At 38.7% G+C, this 15,962-nt stretch overlaps 1 long non-coding RNA gene across 1 annotated transcript; it reads right to left on the bottom strand.

Moving 5' to 3' along the window:
- Positions 1-260: 260 nt before the first annotated feature.
- LOC136201325 (uncharacterized) lies at positions 261-4,499 on the bottom strand. Its single transcript, XR_010673787.1, has 3 exons — positions 4,086-4,499; positions 3,834-3,923; positions 261-651 (listed from the first exon to the last, which is right to left on the bottom strand). It is a non-coding gene; the product is annotated as an uncharacterized lncRNA (long non-coding RNA).
- Between the last annotated feature and the right edge of the window lie 11,463 nt (positions 4,500-15,962).

The raw sequence follows: 15,962 nt of genomic DNA, 5'->3' as shown, positions 1-15,962 counted from the left end.
GAGTCGGTTTTTACAAATAACCGACTCCACTGCCTTGCGTTTTTGCCATGGTTGTTACAAACAACCGTGGCTAAAAGGGTCTTTGGCCACGGTTGTTTGTAACAAACGACTCTAATGCTCTGACCATTAGAGTCCGTTGTTAAAACAAACGACTCTAATGCTCTGATCATTAGAGTCGGTTGTTCTAACAACCGTAGCCAATGATATGTTTTTAATTAAAAAAAATACAATAAACTATTTTGGATTGAATGGAGCTCTAATATTGAAATATAATAAGCATAAATATTACAACAATAAAATCCGACGTAGTTGTGGGTAAAAGGCTTTCGTTGAAATACTGTAATAAATATTTCCAACTAATAAATAGTAGTGCATAATGACATAACGTTTACAACCCTACACATTAGTTGAATTGTGTGGCTGCCCTAAATTAATCTCTATGAAAAAGAACTTCCTTACTTATGTTTCTCTAATATCCCTACAGAAGCTCATTTATCTGCCTTACCAAGCTTCGTTCTTGATCCTCCAGTGGCTGGAAGAGCATCAATAGAAGATAGGACGAACTCTTGGTTCTGCTGCTGATTTTGCAAACTGATTGGGCTTACATATTTGATCAAACAAGTGGTAGAAATACTTGAGTGTTGCATATATCTGCAAAAATTTGTCCATAAGATCAGAAGTACTTCTAAGCACAATAAACGTACACCACACATTTTCTCTACATTTTCCCTATTGAGATCTCATAACAGGTCCACCGTATCCATGTTAGTTAAAATGTCTTATGAACATCACAAGTAGCATAGACCAGAAATATAGGAGAGTACATTAATGAACGCCAAAAAGCCAAACTGAACCTATTAGAGTAACTTTACTATGAGTCAACGCTCCTAGAGCATCTAATGAAGTCAGATACTCAACAAGTAAAATAAGCATTCTTAAATTTGAATAAAGCAACCCTAGTGAGCAGGCAAGATCCATTGTGATCTTGCTCTCTCACACACACACCCACGAAGCAAGTACTACATATAGAGACAAGTGAGAAAGTGAAGAAGCATAGAATATGTGCATGAGAATGAGGAGAGAGGCACAATAGCACGATTGAAACTCTCCAAATAACAGCATCAGGTTTCATAGGCATGCTTGAGACCAATTTTAAAGCTTATAGAAGATGATCTAGAAATATTAGGGATTTACTGAACAAGTGATTAACATTAATCTACTTCTGAAAACACATTATATCCTGGGAAAATCGTTTTGAAATTATAAGAAACAAGTTTCCAATTTTCTTAAATTACGGAAACATGAACCAAAATGTTTCACATAAGTTTCCAATAGTTTCAGTATCCGAAACGTGAAATGCTTTAAAATCAAAGTTTTTGTGGAACATAGTTTTTCACCTAATGGGTAAGCATGTCCAATCTAAGGTTGAATCTATTAATATCATGACCAAGTAACAGACTACAAACAATTAGTTTTAGCATTATAAACAAATTATAAACTAATAACAGATTACTTAAACAGAACTTTGTAACGATGCCTTTAACTGATGCTAAGATAGGTTTTAAGATTAAACGTGAGATATTTAGAAGCATTGGTCCAAAATTTCCAGATACTTAAAGCAGAAAATTAAATACCAAGTCTTTAGAAGCATTATCAACAATCAAAGATAATAAAGACGAGAACAATAGTGGAATATAGTCTAATTTTTTAATACTTGCTCATGAAGATGGTAAGATCAAGGTTGTCTTTTCCCCTTCCATTTGTCTTTGCATCATAAAAGAAGTTCAGACAAAAACAGAACTCTAATCTCATTATTTACACTTGAAAGTTCACAACTTTTATCTAATTGGTAAGTTAAGACAGTGTTTCCCTCTCTCCCGATGATCTATTTTTATTTTTGATTCAAATAGCTGAGACATGTAACATTTTCAGCCAAGGGTGTTCCTTTAATATCTTAACCAAATGATACTGAATGTTTGTTGAACTTGAAATTTACACTATCAGCCAACACTTTTGGCTCTTCTACATGTATTACCTTTCTTCTAAACATGTTCTGCCTATATTGGTAGCAATTAAGGCAGTGGAAGTAGGCGTTGCTGGAATTATTGTCGCTAATCACGGAGCTCGTCAGCTAGACTACAGTCCAGCCACTATCAGTGTTTTGGAGGAGGTAAGATCCACTACTTCATTGTATTTTTTTATGCAGGATGAAAAGGACATTGAGCTATTATATTCTAACAAGTTATGGGGGTAAGAACAGAACGTCATTTTAGATGAAACGATCAAAAGTACTAGCTATTTGTGTTACCATGTTCTTTCATAAATCACTTTGTAAACATTTGCAGGAATGCTTTTTTAAGACAATTTTTGGGGTTATAGGTGGTTCATGCTATTGGAGGGAAGATTCTTGTACTGTTTGACTGAGGAGTAAGGTGAGGAACATATATTTTTAAAGCATTATCCCTTGGTGCACAAACTGTTCTTGTGAGCTCTAATGTTCCAAATATTCATGTATCTTTCATATGTTCCATTCATTAGGTGGTCCTAAGATAGGGGTGGCACATTTTGACACGATAACACAATTACAAACACAATTCGACAAACACGATATCATCGACACAATTATCATTTTTCTTGCATTTATAGCACATATATAATCAATATGGAACATATAGATAGTATAACACGATTTTGACACGATAACCCGAAATTACCACCCCTCACATGGTATATATTCATTAGTAACATGTTTATCAGACTTCTTTTGGAGGAAAAAAATTTGGGAACCGGCTTTTTAGTTGATCTGGTTGCTTGTTCTATATTATGGTCCTTAAAGTTTGTATGTATATGATTGGAGGTTGGAAGACCAGTGGTATTTGGGCTAGTGGCCAAGGGAGAATACAGAGTTAAAAGGGTAATTGAAATGCTAAAGGATGAACTTGAGCTTACTCTGGCACTTTCTGGTTGTCCTACTCTTAAGCATATTACCAGGAGTCATGTTAGAACAGAGAGAGAGAGAGAGAGATGCTCCAATCCATGCTTTAGCAGCTTTTTTAAGCCAAATGATAAATAATCCACCATCTATTCTTGATAAACAATGTATTCAATGCTTTGGTTACTTATTGAAGAGGATTTTGTTTGAGTTTATGTTCTTTTTTTTTTCTGTTTTAGCATTTCATAAAATGTGATTGTTATGTTTGTCTGTTTTAGCTGATTATGGAATTGATTTACTTCTGAATATGCATCTTATTCATGGAAAGGAGTTCTTAATTTCCTTAAATTACATCTAAATATGCATCTTATTCATGGAAAGGAGTTCTTAATTTCCTTAAATTACATCTGAAGATGCATCTTATTCATGGAAAGGAGTTCTTAATTTCCTTAAATTACATCTGAATATGCATCTTATTCATGGAAAGGAGTTCTTAATTTCCTTAACTATATTATTGTTTAAATCACACTAACATAAAAGTCATTTAGGTGTTGTTTAGAGAAAGAAAAGGGTCCAAAAATTATGATTTTGGAAATATCTAATGATTGACATTTAAATCAAGAAGACTCCTCCAAATAACAGCATCAGGTTTCATAGGCATGCTTAGTTCAAATATCTAATGATCCACATTTACAATACATATCCACCAAAAATACACACATCAAAATAACCATAGCTACTTCAACATCAAACGTTCTGAACAAATAAGCATGAGCCCACATCCCTAAACACAAAGCACATAAACCAGCACAAGCATTTAAAATGCTCTACATTATGTACCCATCAGGCTCAAACAATTCCTATAATTGAATAAATAATTTAAATGCAGATTCAAACTCACCAATTTGGACAAGAGCGTCAACCATAGCATTCCAGGAAACAAACTTCTCTCAGGAATTTTATCAAACACATTGCGTGCGAATCCAAACAACTGCAAGAAGCATAGAAATGGATCAAACTGTTATTTATATAAACAACATGAAAAGATCACCTAAAGCTTTATTGAGCTAAGGTCAGATGAGAAACCAAACAAACATAATTATAGAATTGAGGAAAACTATATGTACAAATTAACAAGTAAAAATTGTGAAACCTGGACACAGCTCCAAAGCAAGGGTACAGTTGCCCTGGCATGATTTCGAACATAAACATTTGTTCAACTCCATATATCGAACGAACTCAAGCAGACAGAGGAACTCAAGCCAACTCGAACTTGAACGAACTCAGGCAGACGAAGGAACTCAAGTAAACTCGAACAAAATGGGTCTAGGGTTCTTCGCCCAATGAAATTGGTTTAACCGCAGAAGCAAGAAGAAAGAACAGAAGATTAGGGAAATCGGTTCTTCGTGCAAATAGAGAAGAAAGACAAGAAGATCGTTTTGTATCTAAGGTCTAGGGTTCTTCGCACAGAGATAAGAAAGACGAGAACAAGAGTGGAAGATAGTCTAATTTTTCCATATATATCAGCTCTTCAGACTCGGTTATTGGAAAAACCGACTCCAAAGGGGTCAGCGTCGGTTACAAGCATAACTGATGCCAATAAAAGGGTTATTGGCATCGGTTTTTTGGAAAACCGACACCAAAACCCCTTAAAAACACGCGCATTTTTTAATTAGGATATTTAAAGTCGGTTTTTATAATAAGCTGTGGCTAATAATTTATTTTTAAGGTCGGTTTTTTCTAACGACCGACTCTAAAGACCGCTAGCCACGGTTTTTTAAACAACTGTGGCTAATAAGGCGTAGCTATAGTCCATTTCTGTACTAGTGACTGCACACATGAAGTAAAGGTTTGTCACCAATCCAGGTGTCATTCCAGAAGCTAATGGATTTACCATTACCAACCTCCAGGCCAACCCCAGAGCAGAACTCTGCAAACACCGCATTGAGCCCTTTCCAGAGGACAGAGCAATTGGCGACTCTCTCCTTAGGGCCCCCAAAGATTTTATCCTTACGATATTTTCCACAGAGAAGGCAAACCCAGAGAGCGGAGGGGCATTGCCACATTCTCCAGAGAAGCTTCATTAATAAGACTTTATTATTATCTTTTGCTTGTCTTATGCCAAGACTTTATTAATAAGATTTCATCTCCTTACTGATGTCAGGAGAAAGAGTCCGAGCAACATTTGCTCGAGGTTTCCTTTTGATCAATCTTTTGGCAAGCATCCATGGGCCAAAGTTCATTCCTTCATCATGAACCTCCTCTACTCTACCCGTGTTAGGCAACACCACCTCCTCAACTACCTTTCTTCTTCTTGGACAACCATCAAAGGTATGGCCAAACATACCACACTCGTAGCAGATATTGTGAATACCTTCGTATTCAATGTGAAAGACCTTATTCTGAACATAGAATTTTGACAGAAGAGGCTTAGCAAGATCAATGTCAATACATACTATGTTTAGCAAGCCATTTCACAATAGAAAGGATTCTAACTAAAACTTGTCTCCAACATTCTTTCTCTTTCATAACCTCTTATTGCAAGTTTTTATCAATTGTTACGTTCTTATCCAATCGAACTCTTGATTCATTCCAAGTATTCATACTAGTCATATGTTCAATACTATTCTCATGTTGCCTAAGTCTCTCAACAAGATGCTTCCAATCATTATGTCCATCATTTGCTAACAAAGATTTATTCATACTAGATTTGAACAATTTACAACAAAAACAATAAATTTTATCAACATGTTTAGAATAAACCAACCACTATCACGTATCTCACAATTGCTTAGTTTTCTAGAGTATAAGGCATATGAAAAATGTCTAGACAACTTATCTAAAGGAAAACTCAAATTCTCTTCCTCAGTGGCGGAGCCAGGATTTGAGACTTGGGGGGGCTAATTTTAGTTATGTAGTTTGTGGTAATTTTTTAAACTCCAACCCATCAGGGCTGGAATTTTTTTTTAGCATCCAACATGATAAAGCTGCTTCATTTTGCCCAAAATGAAAAGCGTAAACATATTTAATTTTCTATATGTTCAATGTTGATTTCCTAAAACTAAAACACCTAAATTTTCGTAGTTTTTTGTGTTGAATGTAAAAAAATTAAAACTTCCAAGTCTAAAAGAAGTAGAAATATTCAATCTTTTATAAATCCAACATTAATTTCTTAAAAATTACTTTTGGAAAAAAAACTTTAAAAGAGTTGTATGGAAAAACTCAATTAGGATAAACAAAAGAGAAAAAATGAGATTCAAGGGGTTTGAATCCATAACCTTTTAAACAAAACAAGCTATTGGTCCCTTATAACGTAACAAGTTAGTTCCAAGGGGGGGATAGGAACTATTTAAAATTTTGTACATTGAGGCTGACTTCTTTTTCTTTGAAAAAGGTTTACACAGCGCGCTGAGTGAACTTAAGACACTAGCTTAGTCAACTGGTGACTAAGTCAGCTTCTTTCCTTGAGTCAGGAGATAGCACTTGAGTCTATTCCTGAACTCAGATACTCAATGCACACAACTCAGCGTGACCTCTTTACTTAGTCATTTTTTAAGCAAGCAATATATATATCAAAGGAGTTTAAGGTTAGAAAGATGTTACTCAGCAGATTTATCCAGGTTCGGCCTCTATGCCTACGTCCTATCCCCGGAACACGTTCCGAGCTTTCGAATTCTCTACTGAGCTCTTTTAAGGTAGAGCACCAAACCTTTTACAACTAAAAGCTGAGTATAACAAGAGTACCTTCCTCTATACCTCTACTCACTCCTATTCTACCGCTGAGTACTATAACCGAGTACTCAGCCTCTCCTTTCTATTTCTAGAATTGATAATAAGATTGTCCTAAACAACAATTGCTAAGACACTTTAGATGATTGGAAATCACTCTAGACTTTTACACAATAATCTGGAAATTGGTGTAAGTATTTTCTTTGCTTTTTCTCACAGAACTTCAAGTGTGAATTTGGTCAGCGTAATGGCTAGTTGAAGATCTGCATCGAATGAAGCAACTAAAAGGCCTATTTATAGTGACACTTGAGGCATTCGATGATTTCGAATTTTGAATAACCGTTGGAGGGAAACGGCTTGATGGCGTTGTCACTCAGTACACGCTCAGTGCCGTTGGCCAATCAGATTCTTGCATCTTCTGTCTTCGATCAGTGATGAGCAGCTTTCGGCCAGTCCAGCAGAATGTCTCTCCTTTTATGGCAAAGTCAACCAGACAGCTTTCTGTGTCTTCTGAACTTTACCCGAAGTGGAAATACTTTGTCTGGAAGTTGCTCTTGCTCAGCTGCTGTCTTGTACTCTTTATCGTTCAACTCAGCAGCTTTGTTCCGAAGTAGTCAAGGAAGGTCTTCTCGATCCTTCTCATGTTGAGCTGCGTTTTATCAACAACGACAGTGTTTTGCTTACACGGGCCGAGTGGTCTTGATCTGTTTTGACTTGGGCCTTTGACTTTCTTTTGGGCCTTTAGCCTTTTAATATTTGTGTCTTATAAACAAGTAACTTAACATTGAACAAACACATTAGTATAATAAATCAAAGCATTTAAACTTAGTGTGTATAGAATATTTTTAATCATATACTTAAATAATTTTGTCAAATCAAAATCATGTGGAAAGGTGTTTCAACAAACTCCCCCATTTTGATGTTGGCAAAACTATTCAGTGAAGAACTCATTGTTGAGCTCCCCCATGATAGTTGACCTTTTATAACTTAATAAACTCCCCCGTAAGGGTTGAGCTTCTGACACAGTTTTACTCTAAACATTTTAAGGTTTAATTGAGTAAGTCCTAGGTCAGTTTTTCAGATAAAGGTCAGCTCATGGAACATATTCTATTAACTCAGTTTTAAGCAGAAGATTTAACTATCAGAGAACGCTGAGTATATTGTTGTTCCATGAGTCTTATAAGACAATGTTTTATAGCATTCAAGACAGTGTTAACAGCATACAATCAACAAGCATTGTAAATGATAAACATAGTTGATGTATTTGAAGATGCAAGCATTGTATTAAGTTTAAAGTAGTCAGCATACATAAGCAAAATAAACATAGAAGATAAAACTAAGAAGTTGAGCTAGCTAGTTTTATTTCTTTTTGCTCTTATGCTTTTGTTGACTGCTCCCAACAGCATCCTCTTGCTGAGTTCTTCTAGCTTGTTCTTTCTCCCCCGTTTTGGCAGCATCAGGAGGAGGAGGAGGCCTGAAAGAGCTTGTTTGGACAGCTTCAGTAATTTTAGCTGACATGTTTTTAAGCTTGAGGGTGCTTGCATTTATGCCATCAAAAATAATGACATCTTCTTCCAGTACATCTTTATCAACCTCGATGTTGGATGAGCTGAGCATGCTCAGCACATATTCTTGTGATTTTCCTACCCAAGTTATGGTGTCCGTCAGCGCAGCAAACGCCTGATGAAACATTCTCAGTAATGCTGTGTCATAGTACTGACGCTGGACGTTGGAATGATGGATATGGGTGAAGGTACGTTGTGAGTACTGGAGAATTTCGTTCTGCTTCAGTTGGTCAGTTTCCATCTCTTCCTTGTTTAGATTCAGCAAGCGTAGGAAGCCAGCTGATCGTTAGTCTTTGCTTGCTCAGTTTGCAGCTGGTTGAATAGATGGTGAACTTCAGCTGAAGTGGCATACCCAGAATTCGCAGCTGACAAGGTTTGGAATTGTCCCTGAAGGGAGTTAAGGTGTTGAACCATAGTCAGCTGGAGTTCAGCCAGCTTTGTTATGGACTCCTACTTTGGTTGTTGAGCTTGGATACTGGTCATGACACTCAGCAGGTCTTTTGGACCTCGAACCTCGTTGAGAAGTTGAGTGACTTATGAGAGCTGAGTGGACTCATTATCGGCAGACCCATTAGCAGTTTCTGAGGTCTGATGAAGGTCTTGGATCAAGGCCTGCGCCAAATTAATGATCCTTCTACCAGACTCAGTGGCAGTGAGATAGTTGTATGTTTCATTAGTTTGACCAGTTGGTGGAGGTGTTAAGTTTAATTCAACATTTGAAGTGCCAGCGGGGTCAGTGAATGGCCTTGGTGTATCAATCTGCACTTGTTCTGTTGGTTTGGGAAGAGATTGAACAGCGGCATTGATGATAGGTTCAGAGTCAGGCTGAAGCTGACTTGTTGGTGAAGGTGGGATAGGTTCAGTGCTGCCTGGAGCAGGAATTTCCATAGTCGGTTGAGAACTAGGTTCAGCATCGGCATCGAGAACTTGCTCGGTGTTGATCGGATTTTTAGAAGCATTTAAGTCGGCTTGTTCCTATGGAAGAGAAACAGAGGCTTGCTTTTCAGTTTGCTCTGGTAGAGGAGTAGAAGGTTTTCTGAAGAACTTTAGTTTGATACGTGAAGGATCAGGGGTCAGCACAGGTTGGTTTTCAGTAAAGTCCAAAACTGTAGTCTGATGTGCCTTTACAAGTCTTCGTCTTTTTCCCTGAGTCCTTGGAGGAGTGGGATCAGCGGGAATTGATTGAGATAGAGAAGGTTCTCCCTGATCAGTATTGTGCTATTCTGGGTGCTCAACTTCTTCGTCTACAGCCAACTCAGTGTTGTTGAAACACCTTTCCACAGGATTTTGATTTGACAAAATTAATTAAGTGAAATTAAATATTCTACAACACACTAAGTTTAAATGCTTTGATTTATTGTTACTAATGTGTTTGTTCAATGTTGAGTTTATAATTTTTATAAGACATAAAGATCATAAGGCCCAAGCCCTATATGGAAGTCAAAGCCCAAGTCAAACAAGCCCAAGATCACTCAGCCCGCGTATTTCAAAACGCTGCCGTTGAGTATTGAAACGGAGCTCACCAATGAAGGATCGAGAAGATCCACGTAGACAACTTCGGTATGAAGCTGCTGAGCTGTCTCGACAAAACGTACAAGACAGCCGCTGACCACAAAGCAACTTCCAGACCAAGTATTTCCTCTGTTGGTAAAGAATAGAAGACGCAGGAAGCTGTCTGTTTGACATTACCCGATTTGGAGGAACATACTGCCACACTGACCGAAGAACAGAAGATGCTGGAATCTGATTGGCTAAGAGAACTGCTGAACAGACTGAGTGAACGCGACATGAAGCCGTTTCCCTCCAACGGTTATTTCGAAATTCGAAATAACCAGAAGCTCTCACAGCTCTTTATAAATAGAGCATTCAGAATCCACATTCAATAGAGAACTTTGAGCAAAAGCCGTTACGCTGACCAAACGTGTACAAAAAGTTCTCCATCAAAAGCAAAGCAAATTCTTACACCACAAGCTTATTCATTTGTGTAAAAGTCTAAAGTGATTGATCCTCAATCATCTAAGGTGTTCTAGCAATTGTTGTTTAGGACAAATCTTAATCATTTCTAGGAATAGAAAGGAGAGGCTGAGTACTCGGTTTTAAGTACTCAGCGGAGAGATTAGGATTGAGTAGAAGTATAGAGGAAGGTACTCTTGTCATACTCAATTGCTGATATTGTAAAAGGTTTGAGGCTCTACCTTTAAAGAGCTCAGTAGAGGATTTGAAATCTCGGAAGTGTTCCGGGGACAGGACGTAGGCTTGGAAGAAGCCGAACCTGGATAAATCTGCTGAGTGAAGTATTTCTAAACCTTAACTCCTTATTTATATTGCTTGCTTAAAACAAACTAAAACTGACCAAGTAAAAGAGGTCAAGCTGAGTTGTGCGCTGTCAACGAATTAGTTCAGGAATAGACTCCAAGTGCTATTTCCTGACCTAAGCAACGAAACTGACCTAGTCACTAGTTGACTAAGCCAATGTCTTGTCGATTGATCAGCGCCGCTGTCATATAATCTTTTCTTAAGAAAAAGAAATTTGCCCTAATCAATTAAAAAGGTCAAATAGTTCCTAACCCCCCCCCCCTTGGAACTATATTTGCAACCTTACAAGGGACCAACAAGTGGTATCAGAGCTTAAAAGTTCATTACTAAAGGTCTAACAACCTTGAGTTGATCCATACCATGGGTGAAAACAGCACTAGGATTCTCCCTGGAAACCAGACAACTCAGATATTACCTGAGGGGCTGTCCATTACTAGGCCTCCCCTACTCTTCGGGTCAAACTATACCTTTTGGAAGAATAGGATGAAGAACTTCATTCAAGCTACAAACATGAGTGACTGGCTATCTATAGTCCAAGGCCCGTTTGTACCTGTGAAAGTTGTTGCTGGCCAGTCAGTTGTTAAAGCTGAGGTTGAATGGACAGAGGATGATCTCAAGAAGCTTCAAAACCATGCTTCGGCTATCAATATGCTTCACTGTGCGCTCGATGCTGCAGAATATAACAAAATCTCAGGTTGTGAGTCGGCACAAGAGATCTGGAAGAAGCTGGAAGTCACCTACGAGGGAAGAAACAAAGTAAAAGAATCCAAGGTGAATCAGCAGATGAGACTGTACGAGCTGTTCGAGATGAACAATGATGAGGGCATTTCAGACATGAACGCAAGGTTCACCAACATCATTAATGAGCTCAAGAGACTTGGGAAAATCTTCACTGAGGAAGAACAAGTCAAAAAGATACTCAGGAGTCTTCCAAAAGACTGGCAAGCAAAGAAGACAGCAGTTGAGGAAGCTCAGGATTTAACCACCTACAAATATGACGAACTCATCGGTTCATTGCTGACCCATGAGATATCCATGAAAAACTTTGAGGTGAAGGAAAAATCTGATGACAAGAAGCAGAAGTCACTTGTCATGAAGGCTGACTCCACTGACGGGCGTTCAACTGATGATGAGGAGATGGCCATGTTCACAAGAAAGATGAAGAGGCTGTTCAGGAAGAACGACAAATATTCTAAAAAGCCTTACAAAAAGTTTGATAAGTATAAGGCTGACTCAAGCGACAGCAAATACAGAAAGGACAGCTCAAAGCCCATTACATACTTTGAGTGCCATCAAGATGGCCATATTAAGTCAAACTGCCCCACGCTGAGGAAAGACAAGAAAAGTGGGAAGAAGCAAATGGTGGCTACTTGGAGTGACAGTGATGAATCTTCATCAACAGAAACTGAGGCCACCGAGTCAGCGAAGATATGCTTTATGGCTGACGAACTTGCTGAGCCATGCATTTCTGAGCATGCTGACCAATCTGATGAGTCAAATAATGAAGAGCAATCTAATGAGGTAATCTCACTCTCTCAACTCAGAAATGAAATGGGTAATGCCCTGAGTGATCTCTATAAACTTGTTAAAAAGTGTAACAGGAAGATTAAAGCACTCAGTCGGCGCTGTGATGAAGTAGAAGAGGTCAAACTGAGTGACCTCGGATATCTTCTTCAAGACAACTCAGTTTTGCATGAAAATATGAAAACCATTCATGAGTCTGTCTCTGAAGTCCAGTCAGTTTCAAAGAAACTGAGGAAGGCTGTCACAACCATTTAGAACCAATTAAAGGTTCCAAACAAAAACAATTTTCCGCTGAGAACTCAGTATCAAGGTACACAGTACCAAGGTACTCAGCAGAGACAAAATCCCCAGCGAAGAGTCCAATGTGACTTTTATGGGAAGTTAGGACACACTACTAAAGTGTGCTGGCACGCTCAGCACTGGGGTGCTGACAAGTCAATAAAAAATCCTAAACAGAAGGTCAGTTGTGACTTCTGTGGAAAGAATGGCCATACTGTCCATGTATGTCGCCATAAAATAAAATATGATGCTATACCTGTTGCACCTAACAAGTCAGGACCCAAAAAGAATTGGGTACCTAAAAGTAACTAGTTACAATGCAGGTAAGCCTGAGATGTGCCGAGAAGTCAAAGATGTGGTATATTGACAGTGCATGCTCAAGGCATATGACGGGTGATGAAACTCAGTTCATCACGTTTGAACGTAAACGAGGAGGGAGTGTAAGTTTTGGAGACAACAAGAAGGGTAAGATAGTAGGCTCAGGAATCATCGGAGGTAACCCTACTATTGAATCTGTCTCCCTAGTCAGCGGACTCAAATATAACTTACTCAGCGTAGCTCAGCTATGTGACAATGGGAGAAAAGTTATATTTGATGCTACTGGATGTAAAATATATGAGGGAAAAACGAATAAGTTAATTTTAACTGCCCCTCGGATAGATAATGTCTTCATGCTGAACCTAGAAAAGAAGTTTTCTAAAACTGTATGCTTAGTCACAAAGGAAGAAAATTCCTGGCTATGGCACAGGAGACTTGGTCATGTAAGCATGGACCTCCTGGCCAAATTAGCAAGAAAGCAATTGGTTGAGGGACTGCCTGAACTTAAATTTCAAAAAGATCAACTATGCCACGCTTGCCAAGCTGGAAAACAAACCAAACAATCTTTTCATAGTAAAAACATTGTCTCAACTAAACGTCCGTTAGAGTTACTACACTTGGATCTCTTTGGTCCAATCCAGCCGCTGAGTCTGGGTGGAAGAAGATTTTCCTTGGTCATTGTAGATGACTTCTCTCGGTATACGTGGGTTATCTTGCTAACCAGCAAGGATGAGACATTTGAGACATTTTCAAACTTGGTTAGAAAAATTGAAAATGAGAAAGACCTAAAATTAGCTCATATCCGTAGTGATAACGGTGGAGAATTCAAAAACCAAAAGTTTGTTGAATTCTGTGAAGCCAGCGGCATTGACCACAACTTCTCTGCTCCTAGAACGCCTCAGCAAAATGGGGTTGTTGAAAGGAAGAACAGAACTCTGGTTGAGATTGCTAGGACAATGCTGGATGAGCATAGGCTTCCAAAGTATTTTTGGGGAGAAGCTGTTAACACAGCATGCTATATTCTGAATAGGGCTCTAGTTAGACCTATACTTAAGAAAACCCCCTATGAACTTTGGAAAGGACGAAAGCCCAACATTGGATACTTTCGTGCCTTTGGCTGTAGATGTTTTATTTTAAATACCAAAGATAGCTTAGCCAAATTTGATTCAAAAGCTGATGAGGCTATCTTTCTAGGCTACTCAACAAACAGCAAAGCATACAGAGTTTTTAATAAGAGAACTCAAGTATTAGAAGAATCTATACATGTGCAATTCGATGAAACTGACCCTGCAGGAAGATACCAGCCGCTGATAGAAGATGAACCAAACTCAGCAACTGCTGATCAAGAACCAGCTACTGAGTCCTTCACAAAACGGCTGACCAAGAGTAAGAGTGAACCTAAAATTACTTTCACTGACCAATCTACTTTTGCAGAGAATGTTGAAACACGAGTAGAACAAGACATGAATCTACCCAAGGAGATAAGAGTCCCAAGAGGGCATTCAGAAAATGCAATTCTTGACTCAGCTGGAAATACGCTGATGACAAGGAATCAACTAAGGAAGTATCTCGGCAATGTAGCTTTCGTCTCAGTTCAGGAGCCGAAGAACTTTGCCGAAGCTGAGCATGACGAATTCTGGATGAATTCCATGCAAGAGGAACTCGACCAATTCAGGAGGAATAATGTATGGGAGCTAGTGCCACATCCAAGAAGCCAAAAGACCATTGGAACAAGATGGGTCTTCAGGAACAAGCTGGATGAACAAGGAAACGTAGTCAGAAACAAGGCAAGACTTGTAGCTCAGGGCTATAGTCAGCAAGAAGGTATTGACTATGGTGAGACCTTTGCCCCAGTGGCAAGGCTAGAAGCAATTAGGATTTTATGTGCATATGCATCTTATATGAATTTTAAACTGTTTCAAATGGATGTTAAAAGTGCATTTCTTAATGGAGTAATAAACAAGGAGGTCTATGTCAATCAGCCTCCAGGGTTTGAGGATTCTAAGTTCCCAAACCACGTTTACAAACTCAAAAAGGCTCTGTATGGTCTCAAGCAAGCACCACGTGCTTGGTATGAGAGGCTGACCAACTTCTTACTGACTAGAAATTATGTCAGAGGTCAAGCTGATACAACCTTATTCATTAAGAGAAAGGGTAAAGATACCCTGCTGGCACAAATATATGTAGATGACATCATATTTGGTGCTACTAATGAATCTATGTGCAAGGAATTTAGCAAGCAAATGCAGACTGAATTCGAAATGTCAATGATGGGAGAACTCAACTTCTTCCTTGGACTTCAAATTAAACAAGGAAAGAATGGCATATTCATCAGTCAAGCTAAATATGCCAAGGATATATTGAAGAAATATGAACTAGAACATTGTAAGCCAATATCCACTCATATGGGCACTGACACTGTCCTCTGTGCTGATGAGAATGGTAAGTCAGTAGACAGCAAGTTGTACCGAGGTATGATTGGCTCTTTACTTTACTTAACAGCAAGTAGGCCGGACATTCAGTTCTCAGTATGTTATTGTGCTAGATATCAGGCTAACCCTAAGGAATCCCATTACATAGCTGTAAAAAGGATCCTTAGATATTTGCAAAGCTCAGTAAATGCAGGTTTGTGGTATCCAAATACTCAAGACTTTACACTCATTGGATACACTGACGCTGACTATGGACGGGACAAGCTCGAAAGAAAAAGCACCTCTGGAGGATGCCATTTCCTAGGAAGCTGTCTTGTATCTTGGTTCAGCAAGAAGCAGGCGTCAGTAGCCCTGCCCACAACTGAAGCTGAGTACATTGCTGCTGGAAGCTGTGTTGCTCAAGTCCTATGGATTAAGCAATAGCTTGAAGATTATGGTGTTCAAACAAAGACAATTGAAGTTAAATGCGACAACAAAAGTGCAATTGACCTCTCAAAGAACCCAATCCAGCACAACAGGATGAAGCATGTCAGCATAAGACATCACTTCATCAGAGATCATGTACTCAAGGAAGAAATCAAGCTGACTTATGTACCAACCGATGAGCAGCTCGCTGATATCTTTACAAAGCCTCTAGCACGAGAGCAATTCAGCATACTGAGAGAAGCCATTGCAACACTGCTAGATATACCAAATACAGGGATCCAGTTCAGGACAACAAAGGAGCCAATACCAAAAGCCATCGCAGAAAAGATGAAGGGGTTCTGTAAACCCAGAGACTACAAAGGAGAAGTACCCAGCACCTGCATGGGCAAAAATCAGAAGATGGTCCACTTCATGCTGACCAACTTCATCTTTCCTAAACTC

The sequence above is a fragment of the Euphorbia lathyris genome, chromosome 7 (genome assembly GCF_963576675.1).
Source record: "Euphorbia lathyris chromosome 7, ddEupLath1.1, whole genome shotgun sequence".
Taxonomy (NCBI): domain Eukaryota; kingdom Viridiplantae; phylum Streptophyta; class Magnoliopsida; order Malpighiales; family Euphorbiaceae; genus Euphorbia; species Euphorbia lathyris.
This window is presented reverse-complemented; position numbering and strand designations above follow the sequence as displayed.